This window comes from Rhipicephalus microplus, chromosome 2 (assembly GCF_043290135.1).
Source record: "Rhipicephalus microplus isolate Deutch F79 chromosome 2, USDA_Rmic, whole genome shotgun sequence".
Classification (NCBI taxonomy): Eukaryota; Metazoa; Arthropoda; class Arachnida; order Ixodida; family Ixodidae; genus Rhipicephalus; species Rhipicephalus microplus.
In genome coordinates, this window is record NC_134701.1 from 275,791,763 (window position 1) to 275,806,264 (window position 14,502).

The 14,502-nt window shown below is 45.3% G+C and overlaps 1 long non-coding RNA gene across 1 annotated transcript in view; it reads left to right on the forward strand.

Moving 5' to 3' along the window:
• The window catches only part of LOC142778176 (uncharacterized), a 161,214-nt gene that overhangs the window by 127,977 nt on the left and 18,735 nt on the right, over window positions 1-14,502 (forward strand). Inside the window, exon 2 of the long non-coding RNA XR_012888374.1 lies at window positions 8,701-8,782. This is a non-coding gene — a long non-coding RNA (uncharacterized LOC142778176). The remainder of the gene's footprint in view (window positions 1-8,700; window positions 8,783-14,502) is intronic.

The following is a 14,502-nucleotide window of genomic DNA, read 5'->3' on the forward strand; positions in this document are numbered from 1 at the left end:
CGTCTAGACATCACCCTCCTCACCCAACCTTTTTTTCTCCTCCCTACTCGTCTTTCCTTCCTAAAGGTTGGTCCACAGTGGCGTGCCCGTTTGCATTGTCCACTCTTATACCGCTGCAAGCGTGCAGCGGGATTCCGCAGGGAGCGGTTCCCGCTCGTTAGTTGTTTGCAAGGTCGGCCCCGGAGTTGCGCTGACGGTCGTCCCGACCGGCAACCACAACGACCATATGGCTGGAGGTGGAGTCCTCTTCAGAGACGCCCGAAAAAGCGATGCGCAGTGACCGCTCCGGGCGAGCGACATACGCGTGAACTAGATTGAGTAAGCTATATTCCACTGTTACTGGGGAATGAGCGCTGCTCGACCCACATATACAGGCTGGCGAGGACCGGGGGCCAAATTGGGCCACGCATCTGCCACAGAGTGTTGTACCTCTATAGTTCGTGTTGCGCATCATTCGGGTTTCTCCATTCACGTTTAGCAGGAGGGACGGATGAGGGTTGGTGCGGATGGCATTACCATCGTAACAAACGACTCTAGAACTTTTATGAATTCTGCTCCAATTCATATCGACTTTATGTCATGTAGGGTATTCGGACGTCCTGAACCATGGCAAATACATCTATTTAAAGGAAAAAAAAAAGAGGACCGTTTTCGGGTTTTGAGTCCGGTTGCCATTGACGACAGGCTTTCTTCTCGTGCACTACAACTTTCCTTGATACCTCATAGTTACTACACCTAAGTTAAAAACCACAGAAAACGCCTACCGTGCCTTCCTTGGAATCGCTTTTTGTTATATCTTGTATCAATATGATATAGTTACGAGTAACATAAGCGGGCGCCTCGTTCCATTTGCCTTATTTCATGTAACGGTGACATGTACTCGTGAGTGTCATAACAGCGCGCGAACAACAGACGAACACAAAGTGACATATATGTTTGCGTTTGTCTGTTGCTTATGAGGTCTTTTGACGATCATTAGCAAGCAACAATCCCGAATTACCGCCGTTGTGTACTGTAGAGGTCAAATTCGTCGCTAACCAACTAGTGTTGCCTTTGGAGGCCTGAATTTCGCTATCAGTACGGGCGTCACGAAAGCATGCGTTGAGTGATGCCCAGGTCGATAACACCCATAAGAAAAGACTTTGCGGAGCATCCCCGGTAAGCTTAATATGAAGCTGTTCATACTCACTCTGTTGTCTATTGTTCCGCCCTAAACATCGCTCGTGTTCTCCCACTGCCGCACCTTCGTTAGGACGATGGCCGCATGATAGGTGAAAGCGAAATTGCGAAGGTTAAATGCTGCGCCGTAAACTCGCACGCTGCTTGCCGGGCACCCCGAGATTGTTTGTTCGGGTCGACGAAGAAAGTGCTTAACAGCGCAAACGACAGGAGGGGATAGAAGAGACGAGAACAGAGCGCTCTGTTCTCGTCTCTTCTATCCTCTCCTGTCGTTGTTAAGCACTATCCTCGTCTACCATGCAGCACCAACCAGCCCAATCAAGCACATTGTTTTTGTTCGGATCGTTGACGACCTCTTCAGGTCGCCGCCTACGTTAATTATGTGCGCACGGTACTAAAGACTCTTGCAATGCAAATTTAAACGGCAGGTTATCTGGAAACAAGATAGCTTTGTGAAATTACATATTATTTTTAAAAAATACACTTAGTCGAAAATCTGTTACTGCCGCAGATACACTCAGCCTAAAAAAAATTGTCCACCACAAAGCACAAGAAAATACCGAATATTTTCACTGCATGCTCTAGCAGGCAGGCCTTTAGATTTTTAGCTTGTTCTAAAATGAGCTGACGGTATGATACTCTGCGATTCGACCGAATAAACTCACTAATTGCCGGGAACGTGGATGTTTTCTCACATCTTGTGGTCTCCAAACCCGGGACACCGGATATATACGTACCGGGTGGTCTAAAAATTCTATACTACGCGACAAAAGGGGTTATTTTGGCAGTACGTTTGTTTTTCGTTGTTGATGAAAGTTTGACTGTACACGTAGAATTACTGTATTTTTTGCGTCAGACGTACTTGGATAGCCTGGCATATATCGTAATTCGAGCGGGCTATTCATGCTTTATCTCGTCAAAAGCGTTCGGCTGTGTTAAGCCTTAGTAGTGTTGCGATGTTGTGTACACTGTATACTGGAAGAAACTTGTCTATATGCATGCATGAATGAATACATTGTCATTACTCGCGAATAAGGTGTCTCTATTCTTCAAGCTTCTTGCAGGCGACCTATATGCAGTCTGCTAAGTTATTTAGCTAACATATCGTGTGCGTAAACGCAGTCTGCGCGTATCCTCATAATCACTAAAGCAGTTATACTATACTTTTTAAACCTGAGGTAAATGGAATTGAAACGAAGCTGTGGTCATAAACGGAATTATAATCTACGAGTGATCGCGATCGTCGTTTGTACAGACTATATGTTTTCAATGTTGCTCGTTTCAATAGCTTTGCATGTCGGGAAACTGAAATGTCATTTGTGTCTCATAACCACTGTTAATTATCAAAATCTAGCGCCTACGCAAGCACGGAGTTGGCAAGAATTGTTTTTTTTTTTTGGGGGGGGGGGAGGAAATGGCGGCGAAGCCGTATACTGACGGAGAGATTTTGAGTTTGTGAAACCAGCCCAGTGTTGCCTGATGCTTCCGAGCAAAGAAGCGAACCCTCATTCCAAAACAAGCCATAAAGAAGCTGTAACAGTACATTTTGCCCTTTTTGAAAATATTTAATAATGATTAAAAATGTAAGTCAAATACGAAAGATGATTTATAAATCACCTAATTTTTTTTTCACTGCAAAAATACGTGAAGTTATAAACGAAAGCACATAGCTACCTTCTAATATTGTCTCCAGGGCAGCTTCCATTCGGTTGGAGGCACGATTGCCAGCGTTGCCGATTACCCCAACGTATGTTTGACTTCAACACTCAACCATAAGCGTGCGCACGGAAGAGGGGAGGGGGTCAGGGGGGGGGGGGGGGGGCGCAATATCTGCCCTATACATTGACTTAGTATAACGGGAGGGTGTGTTGCTGTGATGAACTTTCGACCCCCTTGGTGGAGAAAACCACACATACACACAAAACTACTCAATGTCATCGATAAACACATCATTAGCGAAAGACAAACGTGCATTGGTGAATGGTATGGTCACTAAAGCGACTATATTTGCTTGGACAATGTAAATAAATCCTCCCACCCCCTCCCAAAAAAGATACAAGCCACAGGATAATTCTACAAGCGACTCGGCTGAAAAAGAAGCCCGAATTCGCTTATTATAGGCGGAACTGGCAAATCTCATACCAGCCCCACGTGTATGTGATTGTGCAACCATGGTGATTACAAATTACAAGAAAGTTCAATGTTATGATAAGAAACATTTCCTCTCTGCTTGACATATGACTCGCTGTATGGTGATAATCCTTCCCTTAATGTCGGAAATTATATCACATCTCTTGGTAGTGAGACTGAAAGCCAGATAATTTGAAATCATTTTTAAGCAACACCATTGTAGGAAGTTCGGAGTAGTGCGAGGCACAACTTGACAGCTCGGACCCAGAGGTGCAATTAGCGCGTGTTAGGCAAGCGGAGCAAGCCAGTGTGGCCCTGGATGTGGGGCCGCAACCAACATGCTCCTGAGTACCCCTTTTCTGCCCCTTCCCTTAAAATAAAGTTTTGTTCTTCTTCGTCTTGTTCCTTTACTGAGAACGAAAAAAAAAAAAAAAACTACGTTTGAAAACTGTAAAGCTGTCTTTTCCGCATTGAGTCTTTCACCAAAGAGACGGCCAGTACATACTTCATACTATCATTACCTCGTGGTTCCTGTAAGTGTTTTCTCTATTTATGAATGCCTGTATACAACATGTATAGTTAAAGAAAAGAGAATGCGCCCATCAAACAGATATAATTGCCTCTTGATTAGTAGTCATATCTTGAGCATTGTGATTTAGCGGCAACGCCAGCTTTACAGTTTGTCAAAGGCTCCAGTGGGCGCATGTTTCTCAATTCTGCGACGGTGTTTTATTGGTATCGCGCAATGTTTCATCGTTCAGTTCATCGTACCCTTTCACTAGATTTTGTTGTGACACTGATGTGATGCACCGCTGCGGTCTCCCGTAGCACTGTACATCTTGGACTTTTTCTTGCTATGCATTTCTGAAGTGTGCGGACCGTTACTTACGTTACATGAAGCTGCAGCGAACGATAATTCGTTACGGTGGAGTCTCATTTATACCATTTTCCAATGAAATGGTTCATCCGGCGGTCGTGTTTTCGTCAGCGAGCTTAAAGAGTACGCAAGCTGGTACAACATCAACACGATAGTTTCTCGGTGATTTTCGAGTCGGAGGGGACATTCATCTGTTGAAAGACGACACAATCTTAACCCGTGGGCTAACGCTCCCTGTGCATCTCACGCAACTAAAGTACCGTTGAACTACTTTTTAGAGACGCTGATGTCATTGAACTACTCGTATGTTGAGTGTTGTCGTGTAATTTGTTTATGTTGTATCGTCTGGTCGTACTCTATGCATACCATTGCATTATTTAGCATAACAATCTGGGCTGCATGCAAAGACGCTCCAAGCGCCGCCTTCCCCACGTTATAATCATCAAAAAGTCCCTCCTCTTCTAAGTATGTTTACATTTCTTCAATCTTTAATGCCTTCGCAAACGTGCGCTATTCCCTATACTGAAGATGGGCACTACTCCAGCTAACAACCGCAATAATACCAGCTACCTTCCCAAGTCTCTGCCAATCTTTCTCGTTGTTTGTTTTTTAAATTTCTTCCAGCTGTCCCTACAGCTGCTACGAAATCGCGCTGGATCGCATTTAACTGTGACCCAGTGGGTTCACGACCGACCGTCCGCTTTTCCCGCACCACCATTGCTGCCCGATGCCCAGCGGGTGTCTTGACGCTCGCGTCTGACAACTCGTCACCGCGACGCGAAGGAGTAGGGCCACTTCCCTCCAGCCTGCAGAGTCCATCAGCCATGCTCGACCCCGAAACTGTCACTGAACCCGCCTAAAGTGCGCGGAGCGCTTCGATCCCCAAACCCCCGAAAACGTAGGGAAACAAATGAGCGCGCACACCTTTCCTCCCCGACTGCGCGTGGAGACCTCCCATTTTCCTCGGCCGTCAGCTCCCACAGACGGCGCGGCAACGGATTCTTTTTCCCGCTTCGCAAAGTAGCTAGCTCCGGCAGACCGAACGGAAAGTAAACAAAATAAGATCAGAGTGCCCGGTTCAAGCAAAGGGGGGCTCAAGTTCGCTTGGTGTCCCACAGCTCGCCGCGAGTAGGCACGGCCGTACATCCCTGCTTCCAGCATGACCTCCGTCCCCTCCGTCCGAGTTCAAGAAACCGATGGTTCACATCCGAGCCGTGAGCGAAATCTATATAAATAAATAAGTTAAAGCGGGAAGAGGAAATGAGTAAGAACTGCATGTTTCTAGAAGGGGGTTGGTAGTCGTTTTGGGAAAAGAAGGGAAGAAAGGGATGGGGGCGAAAGCGGCAGTCCCGAGCACTTCCCCCTTCTCCAGCGCTTTCTCGTGACGTCAGTGGCAAAACAACAAGAAGAAGAGAGGGACACACAAATGCTGATGCAGTCCCGTTGCGAAAGCGCGTATACAATCTTCGAACGTATCTTTCTCGAACAAAAAAATAAAAAAAGAAATGCGCCGGAGTCGCAGTCTTTGCCCCAACCTTCCCGCCCGACCCCTTCGCGGTCACCGGTGGGGTCACGTCTCCTAAGCAACCCCCGCAGCAAGGGTTCACGACCTCTGGGGGTCCGGTCCTGACCATGACAGACGTGTTTTTTTTTTGAGTCTCCTGTTTCGTATTAGAAGGAAGGAAAATAAAGCGAGCCACGAAAGTGGTAAGATGGTAAGGTCCATAAGAGAAAATGAGATGGGCTTCTGGGGGATCTGCATGTGCCGAGTTTTTGTAGATTTCTGCTCAGAACCCTTTCTGCTGCTGCGCCTCAGTAAAGGCTTAGACGACCCGCCAAAAGCAGTTTTTTTTTTATCCGGGACTGGACAAACTGTGTCACTCAGAACAAAGACTTCTCCTCCGCGCATCACTGGTCCGATAAAAGCGCGCGTGGACAAAGGGGTGAGACGGGGTTAGGAAAAAAACTCCAGATTGAATATCCCAGAAAGGTTACTTTGTGTCTGTCCGGCTACTAAAGTAGCCTTCTGACCACCGGCTGTTCTGGAAAGCCGTGTTGTCCCGACGCGTTGATCTAGTCGCGAGAAAAAAACTCCCGACTGTCCCTTCGATGGAGATGGATGCAGTTTCGATACGCCGGTCAACCCTTTTCCGGCATCGGCTTTTGTTGTCTGACGGCATGTTTGGACTGAAATGAAGGGATCGGGTTACCCCCGCGTGGCACAGGCTGAACTAGATACGTCTTCTTGAGGAGGAAGCGGTGCAGACGGTTCTTTCAATCTGGCCTAGATTGTTCTGCTCGCTACATATGAGCCACCCTCGCTTGTCTGGCCACTACTGTCAAGGACCACTGTCGCAAGAGAGAAGAAACGAACGAAATGGGAGATCTCAAGCTGCCCTGCTGGCCAGGCGATCGTGTTTACGTTCCTAAGCGGTTTGTCAACAAAGCAGTCCATTGCTAGCGATACGTCCGGCTCACTGACACGGAATGGTCAACTCTTTTATGCCGGACGCGTCCGTCCGTGACCGAGATTCAACGTTTTCGTTTTCGAGCATTTTTTTTTTCTTAAACCGTCTTTCTTTTAGTTTCGAGCCACTGGGGCTTGTTGAGCCACTTCCGTGACTCCCGCTGTGCTGTCGTCTCACGCTGGGCGCACAGTTTGCGCGTGTGTATACGTTGAGCACTCACGGAACATGCGGGTCACCCGTGTTTTTCCAGTTCCATTTCCGGCCTGGCAGATTTCTTTAGACGAAAAAAAGGATAGCAATAGCTTCGCACAGATGAACACCCTTTCGAAAAAAAAAAAAAAACCTTCACAGATCTTTCTTGCATACATGCCTTGAAGTCACCCAAGACGACTCCAAGCCAAAAGGCATCTTCGTTTTTTTTTGTTTTTTTTTGCTTCTAGCTCGAGGTACTGATCTTCTCCGGCCCCTTTCTGCAAGTTTTCTGCCCTTTTGCATGGCCTCCGGGATCGGAGGCATTACAACCTTCGCTGCCCTTCACCTGGTTTTAGGCTGACTTCGTGATCGGCCCACCCGAGTCCAAGTGCCGATGTCGCGTGTTGATGTCATCATGTGACGTCACTTTATGTGACGTTGACGTGCCATACTTTTAGCAATTTGTGACGTCATAACGAAGTGATCACGTGACTGTAAGTTTTCGCATAGCTCGTGTAGAGACCACCGACGGTCAGTTCGCGTTTGATAAGATAAGGCTTTCGACGGAATAACGAGCAGTCAGGACGTTCACCGTACTATCCTGCAGTGTACGAGATATCTACTATAATTGTTTTGGAACTGACCTATTTCGTTGGGCTGTATTTTTGTTACGAATTATCTTATTTTGAGGCTGTTTACGGCAAAATAATCACAGAGGGGGAAATTTAATTACTACCAACATTATGGTGTCACATCTATGCGTTCGATCAGTTGTTTTTAGGGGGAACCACTTCATTTCTTCAGGTTTGTGGCCTTCAGTGTCACCAGATATATCGTCCCCGGACTTCTTCTTACGGGGTTTTCTGAGAAATCACGTGTGTCATGATATACCAAGGCCGCTGTAAGAAGTAAAGACCCATATTTCTAAGAAAGTGGCGAACATCGCAGCCGGTGCATTACGGAGTGTTGCAGCTAACATGGAGCGACGAGTTCGGTCATGACTGCGCCATAGGGGGGTCACTTTCAACACCTATTGTATAGGATAAGCGGTTGTAAACATTTATAACTTTATTCCCCCGTGAGCTCGCTGGATTCTGTGATGACCGGTTGTGCCCTCGCGATCTCCGACGACAACGTAGCTCTGGCCGACTGGGCTTGCTCTACGCCATCTCCTGACGCCGACAAGAGCTCTCGCAAGTGGTGTCCCGTCCTCAGACTCCTGTCACCGTGTTTACATCTTTCCTATCTCTCCCATCCCCATCGATATGTCTTCGCTCGCTGGCTTAGCGCATCCTTTTCTCTATACCTTTAATCATATTCTTTTAATTCCTTCTCACATCCTCTGTGAGCTACTGTTGAGGTGTCGCTCCCTGAAGCAGACAGTTACGGGGCCCACTTTTCTTTTCATTTATCTCTTAGAACCACTTTGTATAACTTTATTAGCATTTACTAGTCACTTCTGGTATGCCGTAAGGCAATCAGTGTTTCTAACAACGATTTATGGGCCCAAGCCATCCTTACTTTCTAGTGGATAAGGTACTCGGCTGCTGACCCGCAGGTCGCGGGATCGAATCCCGGCTGCGGCGGCTGCATTTCCGATGGAGGCGGAAATGTTGTAGGCCCGTGTGCTCAGATTTGGGTGGACGTTAAAGAACCCCAAGTGGTCGAAATTTCCTGAGTCCTCCACTACGACGTCTCTCATAATCATATGGTGGTTTTGGGACGTTAAACCTCACACATCAATCAATCAATCAATCAATCAATCAATCAATCAATCAATCAATCAATCAATCAATCAATCAAATCAAGCCATCCTTACTTGTGTAACGTGTCGCGGTTTTCTTTATTTCGCAGGTGACCGCGGGGAGTGGCAGCCATCGGTCGTGTACCGTGGATCCCTCGTGGTGAGCCGGCCGTCGTGGACGCCGCATTGGCGGTACTTTGTTGCTATTTCGTTTTAGTGCCGTGTGTCGTATAAGGTCGATAAGCGTGTCACTAGTGACGTATTTGATTCGGCTGGTGATATCGTCGAGTTGTTGAATAAATGCGCATGAGTGTTTGGTTGCCCGACTATACGTCAACTGTGTCCGTGTGTTCTGAGAGAGCGCGACCTTTTTCGAGACCCCACAATTTTTCTCGTTTTTTTGTTTGAGTGTCTTACCGCAAAATCGCAATAAAACTGGACACTTTATAACAAAACTGCAACCCAATGAAGTAGGTAAGTACTAAAATGCTTACCCTCTATAATAGCCGTATAGTTCATTGCTCGCGGCTTCCTTTTGTATGGCATAGGGTGAAAGTGCATAAGACGAAAATAAAGAAGGGGCCTGACACACACGTCTCTGTATTGGTCTTATGCGCTTGCTGCTTGTGTCATGCCAAACCAGCAACCCCAAGAAGCTACTCCACAGTGTGTTCCATTTGACAGTTCAAACGTCTTCATCATATTTAACGCCTTTGTTAGAGAACACAACAAAATTGTCAGTTTCTTAGCTCTGTGTGGCTCCCTGATCTCAAAGTGCATCGTGTTACCAATTCTGCATGTCCCTCATCGTATACCAAGCTATCCCTTACCCACTGAGATGGTAAAGAGAAAAATAACCACCGTTGTAGCTCAATTGAACAGCTGCTGGCTTCATGCAGTACATGTTGGTTTAGCCGCAACTTCTGGCAAGGTGTTCTTTACTTTTGGTTTAATATCCACTTTTCTACAATTTAGTTAAACGTATCAGTTCGTTCCTGCATCGGTACTGGCTGTTTAGCCAATACAGATTTTTTTTTTTTGCAACTACTGCTAACATGATGGTTGATATGTGAGATAGCTGCCGTTTTCTTAGCTGGTTGGTTGGTTGGTTGTTCCTCAGAGTCCTGGCGCAACCCACCACGGGGTATCGGCCATGAAACGAATTCGGTGCCTCATCTTCATCATCACCATCATCGGCTGGCAAAATTTCCCTACCCCCCTTCGTTTTCTTTTACAAACATGAACAACGTGTGTAACTTGAATAATAATAATAATAATAATAATAATAATAATAATAATAATAATAATAATAATAATAATAATAATAATAATAATAATAATAATAATAATAATAATAATAATAATAATAATAATAATAAATAATAATAATAATAATAATAATAATAACGAACGAGCCACCTTCACACCAGGGGCGCCAAGGCCGGGCGGAGCTGGGCAGCTTTCGTTGTTGTCTCTTCTGTTTTTCTTTCTTTCTTTTTACCATTCTTTTTGGCGTTTCCTTTTTTTTCTTTCTTGATTTCTATATATATCTTCCTATCACTTCATCTATTTCTTTCTGTATCTTGCTCTTTCTACTTTGCTTCTTATTCTCCACTTTTTCTTTTTTGCTCTATTTTTCAATTTTTATAACGTGGCTTTTCTGTCTGCGTTACACCAAGCGTAGTAGTTGATTTTTCTTTTTTTGCTGCTGATGATAAATGATCATCAAGGTACTCGAAGAACAAAAAGAAGAAGATCGCTTCTTGGCGCGAGCGCGCGCTCTTTATGCTATACACGTTGAGCATTACGCCAAGCGACGACGACAGCACACGACGCCCCCCCCCCCCCCTATTGTCCTTTAAGAACTTTCTGCGTAGGCGCAGTTTTTTAACCAACTCCACGTACGCTTTGACTGTGCACATGCGTCGACGCTGAGCAGCCTCTTGAAACAAAAGAAAGAAAGGAAGAAAGAAAGAAAGAAAGAAAGAAAGAAAGAAAGAAAGAAAGAAAGAAAGAAAGGAAGGAAGAAAGAAAGAAAGAAAGAAAGAAAGAAAGAAAGAGAGCGTGGTGCAGCCATTCTGAGAAGTAAGAACATAATTATTGCTGTAAATGGCCCACAACTTAGATCTCACTTCTTCCACGATTTGCATAATTCCGCGAAAACAAAAAAACACAGAAAGTAAATTATAACGCGAGACGTCTTCATTGTTAAGATTGTGCGCTTTCCCTCGACTCACGCTACGATAGTGTGGCAACAGATAAACGTATCTGTTCCCCTCAGCATGGCTGAGGACATCTCTGCGTTTAATAAACTCCGCTTTTTTTTTCCCCGGGAAATAATCTCGAGAAATGCGTTTCGTTGTACGTCAACAAATATATACGGAAGACTTATCCGTGGTTTCTGTCCAGCGGAGTTTCGTAAACACGATTAAGGCCTCGCTGTAGGTGGCGCCGGAAAGAAACAAAAATATCACGGAAAGTGGCTTCGTTCCTACCAATTATGGGATGGCCGGCGGCCTTCTCTCGTGAACCGAGTTGCCATTCGTGAATGTTGAAGTCATGCTCAGAGGTCACTCTATTAGCCAAATGTTGGTGCTCTACGCAGTTCTAATTCGGATCCGTTCGTGCTTCCCGGCTAGGCTTCCTGAAGCATGTAACGCTGGACAGTAAAATAGACAATGAGAACTTAGTCATACTAGATAATGAGTGGAAGAACACGCTATACAAACAATCTCCCTCGCGTGACGTCAGACGTTTCACGGAAGGGAAGCTTGTATACACGAAAGGCCGGGCATCTAAAGCGGTGTTTTCCACCCTAATTTTACAAATACGTCTCTGTTGATGCAAGATTACTTTTTTAAGGTCTCCTTAGTACACTGGCCGTTGTGGCCTATCCAACCCTTCTTTACAGGGGATGTATTCATTTTAATGGCGTTGCTGTGCTTTTATATTGTGCGTTTTACAGAGGTCGTAAAAATACCCTGAAAGGAACGTCAGATGTATATATTTGTAAATTCTATAAGTACATTTTTTTGTGAATATTAAGGCGTTGGTCCCGGGTTTGATCCCCGAGCAAGGAAAAATTTGAACAGCAGAGTGGTTTAAGTCTATCGTTGTGTGGAATAGTGTGAACAGAAGTTGCCATCTTGTTCTTGTTGCCCTTTACTTGTGGCTCGTACCCTCTGTGAGGGATCGGCCAATAATTGAGTGGTCTTATAAAGTATTATTCTATTTTATAGTAAAGGAACTTACAAAGTGAAAACGTTACAACTTTTAGAATGAAATTTTGATGATCACTGATCTGTACTTACTATAATGTTTTTGTATTAGTTATAGAAAATAACCTAAATCAGAACCTAGCTTAAAAAATATAAAAAGAGGAAAGTTATGCGTATGGCAACACCATCAATGAATTACCATCAATAAATGGCACGTGCTCTCTTCCTAAACTTTATATTCTGCTTCGCTTCCACGAAATGCGCCCCGCTGTATCCGTCGTTGAACGCAGTAACTCTGATGAGCAAGAGAACGGGCATAAAGAGTGTTTATTTTTCTCTCTATCCCCGTCTTTCGCAAAGAGTGAAAGACCGGAGAGAGAGAGAGAGAGAAATAAACAGAGGCAAAAAGGACAGGAAAAACAGACAGAAACGAAACAAGGACATGAAGAAAGAAAGAAAAAAATTAAAAGGAACAATGAAAGCCGCCCAGCTTTACACTACCTACAGACTTGTCACCACTACTGCACAGCTGCCTCAATTTTTTTAGGTAACTATAAGAGGCTTTGTTTCTGAGAAAGATTTCCCTGTGGTTACGTGCTGCGAATCGGTGGTTGTCATTTATTCCTTTTAAAACATAATAAGTTCAGCTGTTCTCCTAAGAAAAAAAGAAAAAGAAACAGTGATGGAATGTATGAGGCCATGAGCAACGTTATTTCTATCAGGAAAAAGAGATGGTCTGACCGCTTGCTCAGTAAGCATTTTTATTTATTCGAAGTTCCATGTCTCAACTAGTTTTTCAGAATGATTTTAGTTTCGCAGTCCATTACTTCAAGAATCCTTCCATCCGGTTCTTGGACCATCGCCCTTTGTGGGTGAACGCCATCCCTATAAGGTCGTCATTATCATCATCATCATTAGCAACGCAACGATGATGCTCGACAAGCTATTCCGCCCTTCGCTCACGCTTACGGAGTTCTTCAATCATTCGTCTTGAGAAATCACCCGCATATAGGATTCATATATCCATGTATTGAAATCCGAACTCGCCATTTGTTAAAATTGTAGAGTTCTGCTGATGCGAGCACCACCTCTCACGCAGAAAAGCTATAGCTAATAAGTGGCACTTTTTTTGTTTAATTGAACAACTGCACTGGCAGACAAGTATTTATTTTTTTGCGGCTTAAACTGCCCTGCAGCCATAGGACAATTTGTCTTTTCTTTAAAGTGCTCCCAATACTAGCCGTGATGCGGTGCTTGTCGTCGCACAAAGGGGTTGCGTCAGTTCGCAATCCTTCGCCAGCTTGTCCTATAGGTATGTCCGGGTTCCAAAACGAACTTTCTCGACTGTAGTATGATTCACGAACTCGATTGATTGATTTGTGGGGTTTAACGTCCCAAAACCACCATATGATTATGAGAGACGCCGTAGTGGAGGGCTCCGGAAATTTCGACCACCTGGGGTTCTTTAACGTGCGCCCAAATCTGAGCACACGGGCCTACAACATTTCCGCCTCCATCGGAAATGCAGCCGCCGCAGCCGGGAATCGAACCCGCGACCTGCGGGTCAGCAGCCGAGTACCTTAGCCACTAGACCACCGCGGCGGGGCGATGATTCACGAACTCAGCTTCGCGCATTCAGAGATGCCAGGATATAGATGTACACATTTTCTGTGTCCCAGGAATCTGGGGGGAGGACACGTGAAAGGACTACAAATGGTGGTCGTGGTTGCAGGCGAAGTCCTAGCCATGCTATGGTATACTCGACGTGGCGCCCCCTACCAATTCACTTCCGTCCGAAGAGAGCACCTCGGATCCAGGTATCTCGAACGTAATATCGGATACCTCTGGTACTCAGTTGCGCAGCACCTTGGAAACAAAAACTTCCCTACTGAAACATTCTGCATTCGCGTCCAATAATTCCATATGTTTCCATTCGGAATCCATATGTTTTCCGTATATTTCCCCCATATTTCCATATATTTTCGTAAGAGTCTTACGGAAACATACGGAAGTATTGGACATCGCATACGGAACGTTCCAGTAGGGTTTTGTATAAGGCAATTATATCGTAGTCATTGATTACGGCAGGAGGGATGCGAAAGGTGATGGCAAAATGTTCGCTTTCTGCTGACGGCAACTTCGATCACCCACGGAGAACGGCCGCAACATGGAGGGGATTGTATAGAGAGATAAACGACGTCTATGGGCTGCTCTGCACTGCATGGAGGATGAGTTGACAATGGAACTTTGCCATCATTGTTATCGACCCCAGGCACTATCCGCGAAGGAGGGCCCTTTAACCGGTATTGGTGCATGCTCACACACAGCCGCGAATCTCCGATATATGCACATCCGTGTCTTTTCCTTGTTTTACTGATTCGTTAATTCAGTCGTTTAAAAACGGAGTGCGCCAAGAGAGCGCCGTTCATCGTTGGCGACGGGCCAAGATCCGCATACTGATGTGATCCTATATACCGAATACCAAAAAAAAATAATATTAAAAAGACCATGCAACTCAATCACGCGCGAGTGCTGGGAGTGAAAGTCATAACTGGAGGCGTATATTACAAAAAAAGAAGAAAATACAAAACACACGATTGAGTCTCGCTCTCGCTCGCCAGCACTGACGTCCCTCGCCACGAACGCTCAAGATGGCCAGCGAAGGATGCCATCGACAAGCGTCGGCCCATCGAC